The sequence below is a fragment of the Peromyscus eremicus genome, chromosome 7 (assembly GCF_949786415.1).
Source record: "Peromyscus eremicus chromosome 7, PerEre_H2_v1, whole genome shotgun sequence".
In the NCBI taxonomy this organism is placed as follows: domain Eukaryota; kingdom Metazoa; phylum Chordata; class Mammalia; order Rodentia; family Cricetidae; genus Peromyscus; species Peromyscus eremicus.
This window is the reverse complement of record NC_081422.1, coordinates 29,748,423-29,759,824: the sequence shown is the minus strand read 5'-3', so window position 1 is coordinate 29,759,824 and position 11,402 is coordinate 29,748,423.

Genomic DNA, 11,402 nt, shown 5'->3' with positions numbered 1-11,402 from the left:
GTTTATATGGTGGATTACATTGACTGATTTTCCCATGTTGAACCATCCCTGCATCTCTGGGACGAAGCCTACTTAATCATAGTGGATATCTTTTTCTGTGTTCTTGGATTCGGTTTGCAAGTATTTTATTGAGAATTTTTGCATCTATGTTCATGAAGGAAATTGGTTTGTAATTCTCTTTCTTTCGTTGTTGAATCATTGTATGGTTTTGGTATCAGAGTGATTGTGTCCTCATGAAATTTAGCAGTATTCCTTCCATTTCTATTTTGTGGAACAATTTGAGGAGTACTGGCATTAGCTCTTCTTTGAAACTTTGATATAATTCTGCACTAAAACTGTCTGGTCCTTATTTTATTGGCAGGGGGGGGAGATTTTTAATGACTGCTTCTATTTCCTTAGGGGTATAGGTCTATTTAAATTGTTTATCTAATCTTGATTTAACTTTAGTAAGTGTTATCTAATGAGAAAATTACTCATTTATTTTAGATTTTCCAATTTTGTGGAGTATAGGTTTTTAAAGCATGATTTTCTTAGTATCTGCTGTTATGCTCCCCTTTTCGTTTCTGATTCTGTTGATTTGGATATTCTCTCTCTGTCTTTTAGGTAGTTTGGATAAAGGCTTGTCTATCTTTTTTATTTTCTCAAAGTACCAACTCTTCATTTCATAGACTTTGTATTGTTCTTTTTGTTTCTATTTTATTGATTTCAGCCCTCAGTTTGATTATTTGTTGCCCCCTGCTCCTCTTGGGTGTATTTATTTCTTTTTGTTCTAGAGAATTCAGGTGTGCTATTAAGTTGCTATTATGTGATCTATTTTATTTATTTATTTATTTATTTATTTATTTATTTATTTATTTATTATTTATTTATTTTTTAAATTTTTATTTTGCAATACAATTCAGTTCTTCATATCAGCCACGGATTCCCTTGTTCTCCCCCCTCCCGCCCCCCCTCACCTTCCCCCAGCCCACCCCCCCATTTCCACCTCCTCCAGGGCAAAGCCTTCCCCGCGGACTGAGATCAACCTGGTAGACTCAGTCCAGGTAGGTCCAGTCCCCTCCTCCTGCATAGGCCCCAGGTTTCAAACAGCCAACTCATGCAATGAGCACAGGACCGGGTCCCACTGCCTGGATGCCTCCCAAACAGATCAAGCCAATCAACTGTCTCACCCATTCAGAGGGCCTGATCCAGTTGGTGACCCCTCAGCCATTGGTTCATAGTTCATGTGTTTCCATTCGTTTGGCTATTTGTCCCTGTGCTTTATCCAACCTTGGTCTCAACAATTCTCGTTCCTATAAACCCTCCTCATTCTCACTAATTGGACTCCCAGAGATCCACCTGGGGCCTAGCCATGGATCTCTGCATCCAGATCCCTCAGTAGTTGGATGAGGTTTCTAGCACGACAATTAGGGTATTTTTTTTTAATTTTTTATTTATTTTATTTTTTTATGTAGGCACTTAGTGCTCTGAACTTTCCTTTAGCATTGCTTTCATTGTGTCTGGTAAGTTTGGCTATGTTGTGTATTTGTTTTCTTTGAATTCTAGGAAGTCTTTAATTTCTTTATTTCTGTCTTGATCCATTTTTTAAAAATTCAATTTCCATGGCGTTGTAAGCTCTCTGTTGTTTCTGTTGTTGTTGAAATCCAGCTTTAATCCATGCTGTTCTGATAGGATGGAGAGAGTTATTCCAATTTTCTTGTATATATCGAGACTGTTTTGTGACCAAATACCTGGTCAATTTTGGAGAAAGTTCTGTGAGGCGCCGAGAAAAAGGCATATATTTTTGTGGTTGAGTACTGTCTTAGGGTTTCCACTGCTGAGATAAAACACTATGACCAAAAAGCAAGTTGGGGAGAAAAGGGTTTATTAGGCTTACTCTTCAGCATTGATCTTCATCACTGAAGGAAGTCTGGACAGGAACTCAAACAGAATAGGATCTTGAAGGCTGCAGGTGATGCAGAGGCCATGGAAGGGAGGTGCTTACTGGCTTCCTTCCCATGGCTTGCTCAGCCCACCTTCTTATAGAACCCAGGACCAGCAGCCCAGGATAGCACCACCCACCATGGGCTGGGCTCTCCCCCATAGATCACTAAATGAGAAAATGCCTTACAGCTGGATCTCAAGGAGGCATTTCCTCAGCTGATGCTCCTTCCTCTCAGTTGACTCTAGCTTGTGTCACGTTCATACACAAAACCACCCAGTACAGGTGGGATGTCCTGTAAATATCTGTTGGGTTCATTTGGTTTATAATGTCAGTTAGCTCCAGTATTTCTCTGTTTAGTTTTGTCTATTGGTGAGAGTGGGGTATGGAAGTCTCTCACTATCAGTGTGTGAGGGTCAATATGTGCCTTAAGCCGTAGTAGTGTTTCTATAACAATAGTGGGTACCCTTGTGGTTGTGGCATAGATGTTAAGAATTGAAATGTCATCTTGGTGGATTTTTTTTCTTTGTTTAGTGGGTAGCGTCCTTTCCCATATCTTTTGATTGGTTTTGGTTTGAAGCCTATTTTATTAGACATAAAAATGGCTACACCACCTTGCTCATTAGGTTCATTTGCTTGGATTATCTTTTCCCAGCCCTTTACCCTGAGGTAATGTCTATACTTGATGATGAGGTGTGTTTCTTGGATGCACCCAAAAGATGGATCCTGTTTTTGCATCCATTCTGTTAGTCTGTGTCTTTTGAGATCAATTTTATTGAGAAATTCAAGTGACCAATGATTATTAATTCCTGTTATTTTGTTATGGTGTGGTGACGGTGGTGGTATGTATGTGTATGTGTGTGTGTGTTGCCCTTGTTTTGGTTTTGCTGGTGTGAGATTATCCCCTGTGTTTTCGTGGGCATAGTTAACCTTCTTGGTTTGGAGTTTTCCTTCTAACACATTTTGTAGGACTGGGTTTGTAGCAAAATATTCTTTACATTTGACTTACTGTGATGGATAGTTTTGCTGGGTATAGTAATCTAGGCTGGCATCTGTGGTGTCTTAGAGTCTGCAGCACATCTGTCCAAGTCCTTTTGGCTTTTAGAGTATCCACTGACAAGTCAATTGCAGTTTTAATAGGTCTGCCTTAATATGTTACTTTTTCCTTTTGTAGCATTTAATATTCTTTTTGTTTTGTATGTTCAGTGTTTGATTATTATGTGGTGAGGGTATTTTCTTTTCTGGTACAATGTATTTGGTATTTTGTGTGCTTCTTGTAATTTTATAGTCATCTTCTTTAGGTTAGGAAAATTGTCTTCTATGATTTTGATGAAAATAGTTTTTGGGCCTTTGGGATGGGGTTCTTCTGTTCCTATTATTCTTAGGTTTGGTCTTTTCATAGTGTCCCAGATTTCCTATGTTTTGTGCCAGGATCATTTTAGATTTAACGTTTTCTTTGACCTATGTATCCATTTCTTCTATTGTATCTTCAATGCCCGAGATTCTCTTTTCCGTCTCTTGTGTTCTGTTGGGGAAGCTTGACTCTGCAGTTACTGTTCACATTCTTAAACATTTCATTACCAGGGAATTCTCAGTTCATGTTTTCTTTATTGCTTCCATTTCCATTTTCTTGAACAGTTTTATTTGTTTCCTTCAACTGTTTGTTTGATTTTTCTTGTCTTTCTTTGAGGGATTCATTCATTTCCCTCAATTGTTTGTGTTTTCCTGCCTTTCTTCAAGGAGTGTATCCAGTTCCTCTTTAAGGACCTCTATCATCTTCATATCTTTCTTTTAATCTTCATATCATAGCTTTTAATATCTTTCTCATGTGCTTCAAGATTTTGGAATATTCAGTGACTGCTGTGGTAGGATAGCTGGGCTTTGGTGGAGACACATTGCCCTGTCTATCCTTGATTGTATGCTCTTACTGGAGTCTAGGCATCTGGATTTGGGATGCTGATTTCTGTATTTGTCTTTGTTGATTGGATGTTTTCTTCCTTGGTTTTTGTTTCCTGTCATGATTTTTACAGATTGTATTAACTGTGTGCTGCCTGTTTTAGTAGCCTACTGGGCTGGTGTGTTCATGGGGAATGCTTGTTGGTATTGAAGGCTGGGGAGGCCAGGGGGAACTGATCTCTTGCAGCACTAGGGGTAACCCTGAGGGATGAGTCTGGGGGAAAAGAGAGTAGAGAAGCTCTGAGGATAGCCTACCTGGTCATCTGACAGGTGTGGCCTATAGTTTCGCATGGATTGTCTGACAGAATTGGGTGATGGAACACAGGGATGAGGAGAGAGGAGGCAAAGGTGGTCTTTGAAGTCCACAGGATGCATGGACATGGCAGAGGGAGGCTGCCACTGGTGTTCTGTTGCAGCACTAGGGGAGACCCTAAGGACTGGGTCTCGGGGAGCAGAAAGTTGAAACAGCACAGTTGTCCTTAAGTAATTGAAGTCATTTCACATGAAGAGAAAACAGATGTTCTCTTTGTTCCCTGAAGGTAAGATTGTGACCAATGAATGGCAGTCCAAATCAGAAATGCTCATTCTAGTTCAAAGGTCAGCGGAAGGTGAGGAAGACTTGACACACTTACTAAAGGTGTATGTACCAGATATTGCACTGTCTACAAAGTTACATACACCTCATTTCTAGTAGTTGATGCTCTCCAAATGTGCACTTGCAATTACACCCCTAACCTATTTTATAAACATTCCCAGGGAAGGTAAGATATGGACCCACTCTCAACCCCTCACATGGACAGTTTATGTATTGTTAGCCAAATGTTCTACATGAGGGAATGAGGCCAGGGCAGGGCATGGAGGCCCCCTCAAGGCTTCTTTACCTCCTATGGCCAGAACTTTATAGAAAAATGAAATGTAATCCTTTTCATTAGTAAAATAAAGTCTTATGCTTGTTTTAGCTTACATAAAAAAATTCATCTGGTTATTTTTGGAGACAGGATCATATATTCAGTGACGTCTACACAACAGGAATTCCCATCAGGTAAAGAATCCTTTCCTTGGGTCAGATTGCCACAGTTGGCTATGTAAGACTGAGCATAGCCTGAAATGTACAGTTAGTTATAGTGCCAGATGGTAATTCAGACTATACCTTAATCTGTGCTCTCAAATTTCTACACAATGATCTATTGGGATTATGGCCTGCTTTTTCTTTTCGATTTGTACCATAGGAAAATAACTGTAAACATCACCCCTGACAAAGAGACTTTCCTCTTCGAGGGGAGTGCCAGAATTCCTTGCTAAGGGAAAAATCTTTTGTTTAGCAAAATGTCTTCATTAGCCCCTGCATGTTTAAGCCAGGATATGAGAAGAGAGTTATGTCACTCCATATGAAAGGGAACCTTTATTTCAGGAAGCAGAAAGTAAGGAGAGAAGGGACCTGCTAAGACATGACTCCACAACTCAACAGAAGTTCGAGTGTGTGGGGTACCATTCTCAGAACTCTTTGACAAGAAGAATTGTCATTGGTCAGAGGGGTGGAGGGATTTTAGGAACACACATGTGTAATACACTTAATTTTAAAGTTATGTCTGTCTACTGTGGTGTAACAACCACTTGTTATACATAACTGCCTTGTGAGAACAGACTTTGGAAGACAAAGGGATGGATTGGTGCTTAAATTATCACCAGGTAAGAAGATGGGAACAGCCCCTGGAGAGAAGATGAAGTTTAATGGGAACAGATCATTAAAAATACAAATAGCCACAGGGAGGTACAGTTTAGATGTGTGAAAACTCTTCCAGAGGATATTGGGCTTTTTATTAAAGACAAGAGTGTCAGTTGAAGTTAATTTATGTAAGTCTCAAAGGGCAGGGTGACCCTGCTGACATCTGGACTGAATATATAATTGACTCAATTCTCCGTTTCACTAGGTGTCAGTAGAAACATCTTAAAAATCAAGATTGTGGAACAATTACAAATATGTCCTTGTTATTCTTATGGCTTTGGGTTTTTTTTTTTAATCCACCAAGTAAGCTCAAACTCACTATTTCATGTTGAAAGTAGACAAAGTAATATGCCTATCAGATACTTCACACCATTCAAACCTACTCATTGGATTTGACCTGAACACACCATGAGACTATTTGAAACTAGTTTCAGAAATTGGAAAGGCTTTAATTTTTAATGTGGTGCATTAGCAAAGAGCTAGAGAAATCTCGATTCAAAAACTTATGGCTACAAAAAGCCGAAGTAGGATCCATGCTACTACCTCATAGATTTTCCTTGAGTTTTTTTTTTTTTTAAAACTGGCCCTTAATAGCAATCTCTAAACTGAAATCAGCTAAAATCCAATAGAAAAGTGGCCTCAGGCCTTCCCATGAGCCAGGCCTCAAAACTCCTCCCCTCCTGCTTCCATCTGGCAAGCTCCAATCTTAGCAGCTTGGCCGTACATTGCTAGGTCCGCTTCCTGTGTTTTCTTTATTGATCTACTACAATGACATAGAAATATGTTTCCAAATTAAAGGAGAGGTGGAATTGATACATGGGCAGCCCCAGAATAGTTTCTGCTTTACTAGATTCTGAACCATTTTCTCCCTCAAGTTATTTGAATGTGAGCCGAGGTGTGAACAAGGCAGGAGTGAGAATCAATAATTAAGCCTGTTCCCTTTATGCCCACTATGCTGGGAAATCCATTTCTCCCTCTCAGCCTGATTATTATTTAGCATTTATCTAATACCCTCAAGCCACATCTCTATAGCCGTGGAATGAAAAACTTCAGGAAAATGAAACAAGAACACAAATCTGAACAACCCACTTAGCCTGTTTCTGCAAGGTTACTTTATGTCTGGGAACAGTCGGGTCCTGAAGGAGAGGGCTGACACATTGGAAGTGATGTGCCATGTTTATCATCTGCTTTCTAGGATGTGGAGTGTCATATTTTATCACACAGGGCTATCATCACTTGTGGCCACTGAAAAACTGGAATACAGACCTACATAGAGTTGCCTATCCCATAATTCCTCCAGCAATGAGTCATTCCTCTTCCATCTGGCTAGGAAGAGTGTCATTCATAGCAAATCAAAAATGTCCTATGATCATAAGGCTAGTGTGTCAAATTTTGAGAACACACCTTAAAAGAAATCAGTTAGGGATGGTGTTGAAATGTTCCTTAAAACGCAAAATGCAAAATTGTCGGCTGAGAAAGAGGAGGTGCCGGTTTTCTCCATCATGGATAGGCAATGACATACAGAAGGAGCTCAATTCTGAGACTGCCTGTCCCAAGTTGATAGCCTTATTGGGGTTCAGGGAAATTAGTCTCAGCTGGAGTCGAGCTCTGTTCACGCTTCTCTTTCCATCATTTCTCCCTAAAAGTCATGAGGAAAATCATGAGGAAAAATAGGTATTTTCTCAGTTTTTTTCTGGGTCCTCTGTCTAGCTAGAGCTGCAAATGCCAATTTAATGGCTCTATAGTGGTGGCCAGGTGTGGACAGATGTTTTCTATTCTGTGTGCATATGCGGAAGTGAAGGCTTTGGGTGCAGTCCCCTGCTTCCCTTATTGCTCATTTAATTTTCCCTTGAGAGGGGATCACTAAGTAGGTTAAGCTGCCTTGGGGGTCTACCAGTCCCCACCCACACATGTTCTCTGCAGCTGCAGCTCTGAAATTACAGGTATGTGACACTCTCACTCCCTTCCTCACTTTCTGTTCTGGGGATGGGACTCAGAGTCCCTATCCTTGCAAGTTGAGCGCCTCAGCAACCGAGCTGTCTCCCAAACTGATGTAGAGATACTTTGCTCTATGAAGAAATGGGGTAATTCTTTATGCAATTCACCTGGCTGTTGGCCTGTAATTCTTTAGAGATTGAGAATGGTTGTGTAAAGCTCTTTAAGTTTGATATTTAAATCTAAATGTCCCTCACTTCATAGCTCTCCTTCCTCACCTTTCCTTCTGTTTCATTCACCTGAAATTTGGTTCCTATGAATACTAATCTATGAAGAGGAACCCAGCATCCTACAGGGTTCAACAGGGTTCAATATGGTTTCTCACTTAGTTTTCTAGTGAACTTTCTCCATTTGCTTTATTGCTTAAGGCCTTGTTCAACCTGTGTCCAAAATGCCTTCTCCATCAATTTTCTTGATGCTCTCAGCTATTGACACTTTACTTTTTTAGTTTAGCTTTAATACACTTGGCTCTTACTCTGACATCAGTTGTGGCCTTCTGGCTACATTTCCATTTAATTCGTGTCTCAAATTCAACTTCTCCTGACCAAACTCACCTTTTCAGTATCAGGTCCAATGCCATCTAGCAACTGATGACACCCCAAGTCTCTATCACTTAGCCTTAGTATTCTGACCATATTTTAAGTTCTTTATATTCTCATCAAGATAAACTAGGCAGACTCACAACCTGTAATTCCAGCTGTGCTATGCTACTCATGTTTTCTTCCTGTCCACACCCAAAGACTGCCTAGGATTGATTTGGTCTCTTCTGGACCACTTAGCTCACGTCCCAGCTGCTCACTTTATCTTCAGTCCTCTTGTAATTTATCTTCCATACTGCTTCACATTCACTTGGAGAATGATGCTTTGAGCATACAAGTTGCCCATTCCAAGCTTGTGATGACTCCTAACTAGACTTACAGTGAGTGCTAATCATTCACACCAGACCTTCACTGGTGACTTTCACGCCAGGCTTTATTTACTTTTTCCCAAACATACTCTACCTTTCTTGGTTGAATTCAGTGCTGTGAGTAGGGACCCCACCCTTCCTGAAGTCCTGACCCTTGTCCATCCTTGTTCAACTCAATAACCACCTCCTAGGAAGGTTCTACATTTTTTTTTTAGTTAAAAATGAACTATTCTTTGTTAAAACAAAACAAAACAAAAAACAACAAAAAGCCCAACTATCAGATTTTGTTATCACACTCAGACTCATTCACTGTACAGTATCATTGACTTCAAATAGCATGTCAGAATTCACAAAGGTTGCCTTTGTCATTTCCTGGACTTCCTTTGTTGCCACTCCTCAGTACATCTCTTTGTAGGCCAGAGGTCTTGGATTATTGCAATTGAATCCCTGAAGTTTCAGACCCCCTGCCTCATAAGGAGTAAGTGTACAAGAAATCATTGTGTTTTAACTTTTTTTCATCCAGAATCCAATATTTATTTTGTATGGCTCCATGCTTCAATTGTTTTCCAGTTCCAGACAATCTTTCTCTTGTTACTTATGCCCCCAAATATGAATTGCATTTGACTTTTGTGAGCCAAATCTATGCATATTTTTTTTTTTTTTTTTTTTTTTTTTTGCAAATCAACTGAGAGGAAAGGATTTTTGTGCATGATGTTTATCGGGATTAAAAACATTGGCAGCAGTTACAGGTACCAGAGAAAAAATTTAAATGGTTTTGACTGTAAAAGCAATCTTAATTACAGTCATTTAAATGTATTGCATACCATGTGACCCAACAGTAATGATTCATAATAGTAATGCATGTTAAATTAACTTTGTTATAAATTTTACTTGATAGGATTTTCTTGATTACACTGCTAAAATGTTTATATGTATTTAATTGTTCCCATTTTCATATGGCTCTGTATTCAGAATTTAAAAAGAGACATGAGATTTTGCTTAGGCTGATCTTCAGTGTTATTGGGTTTGTCAGAGGTAAAAATAAGAGATGGCATCCTTAAAGAGACTGGAATGTCACGAAACATAATCAAGCTGCTAAATGAACTCCTGTGGGAAGAGATTTGTGACTTTTAATAGCTGTAGATCTAAGCAGACACCTCCAGAAGCAGGATACAAAATATGCCAATCAATTATAATGAAAAACATTTCCTGGTATTTCCCCTTTGTAGCCAGATCGTCTTCCCAACTCCTACTCATGACAACCACTTATTTTATGTTTCCTTGAATGTTTTCCCAGAGAGTCATGAAGGACCCAACTCCATGAGACTGGATTCTCTCGCTTAGAGTCGTCAAATTGTTTGTGCATTGATGTCTATTTCCTTTTTGTTTCTGAGTATCTTTCTACTACAAGTAGACCCAGTCTGTCTATTGGCCCATTTAGATCATTTCTAACTTGTAGTAACTATGAATAAGCTAATAACCATTCAGATACCAGTACAGATTTCTTGTGTAATTGTAAGTTTTAATTTTTCTACACTTGATGTTCAGGTATCTAAATAGCAGGTCTTATGGTAATTGCCTATTTAAGTATAAAACATTGCCAAATCACTTTCTCAGTGCTTATATCATTTCACACATGCACCGACAATGTAGAAGAGTTCTAATTACCTGAAATACTCACCATTACTTGTTATTATCAGTTTGTTAATAAATTTGACCTATTCTAGTTTGTAATATTACAGCTTCTCATGAGAGCTTCAACTTACATTTCTTTAAAGTCTATTGATATTAGACATCTATTTTTGTGCTTTTGCCCATTCATGTAATCATACATATTTTCATACATGAAATGTCTGATCAATATTTTGCTCCTTAAAAAAAAACCTAGATGGTTTGCTGTCTTGTTGTATCATGAAAACCCTTTATATATTCTGGATTAAACTACCTGATCAAAAATTTGATTGACAAATAATCCTTGTCATTTATGTTTCAAGAGCATCTTTTATCACCTTTCTCCCATATTTCTTATCTTTCTAAAATTAGAGCTATAAGTTTTTTTACATTTATGGGTTGTATCCTTGATATTGTATTTTAGAATTCTTGGCCTAACAAGAATGTAAGATGATTCATTCCTATGTTTTTTTCTAAAAGATTTTGGTTTTATAAAGTTTGGTTTTACAAGTCAGGCATGATAAATTTGAAGTTATTTTGGAAAGGAGCATATACATATATGTGTGTGTGTGTGTGTGTGTGTGTGTGTGTGTGTCTTTCTATTTACCCATTTATATTATTTCTAGCTTCTAGCAATCACACATATACATGCATACATACATATATATATACATATAATACACACACATACATATGTATGTATGTATGCAGACATCTCTTTTATCCACTGATTTCATTTTCTTTGAATATATATTCACCAATAAGATTGCTAGATCATATGGTATTCCTATTTTGGTGACCTTTCATTCTCCTTTTCACGATGGAGACACATGATGTGTGTGTATGTGTGTGTGTAGATCTGATTAGTCTATTCAGTTGATCTGTGTCTATCTATCCCTATTCCTACAGTATTTTTCTATTTGTAACTTCATAATAAATCCTGAAGTTGAGCAGTGTTTTTCATTCTAACTTTCTTAGTTTCTCAACTTTTGTAGCTATCATTTATTTATCTTTCTATGTGAACTTAAAGAGTCTATTTGCCCACAAAAATCCTGCTAGTCTTTTTATTATAAACATATTAGATCTATACATCAACTTAGGAAGAATAAATGTCTTTACTATGTTGAGTTTTCCAATCAATAAATATTGTGTGATTTATGACTTGTTTATGTCTTTTATTTATTAAGGTTTTTTATGTTATCCCTCTATTTTTGCAGTGGTTGTTC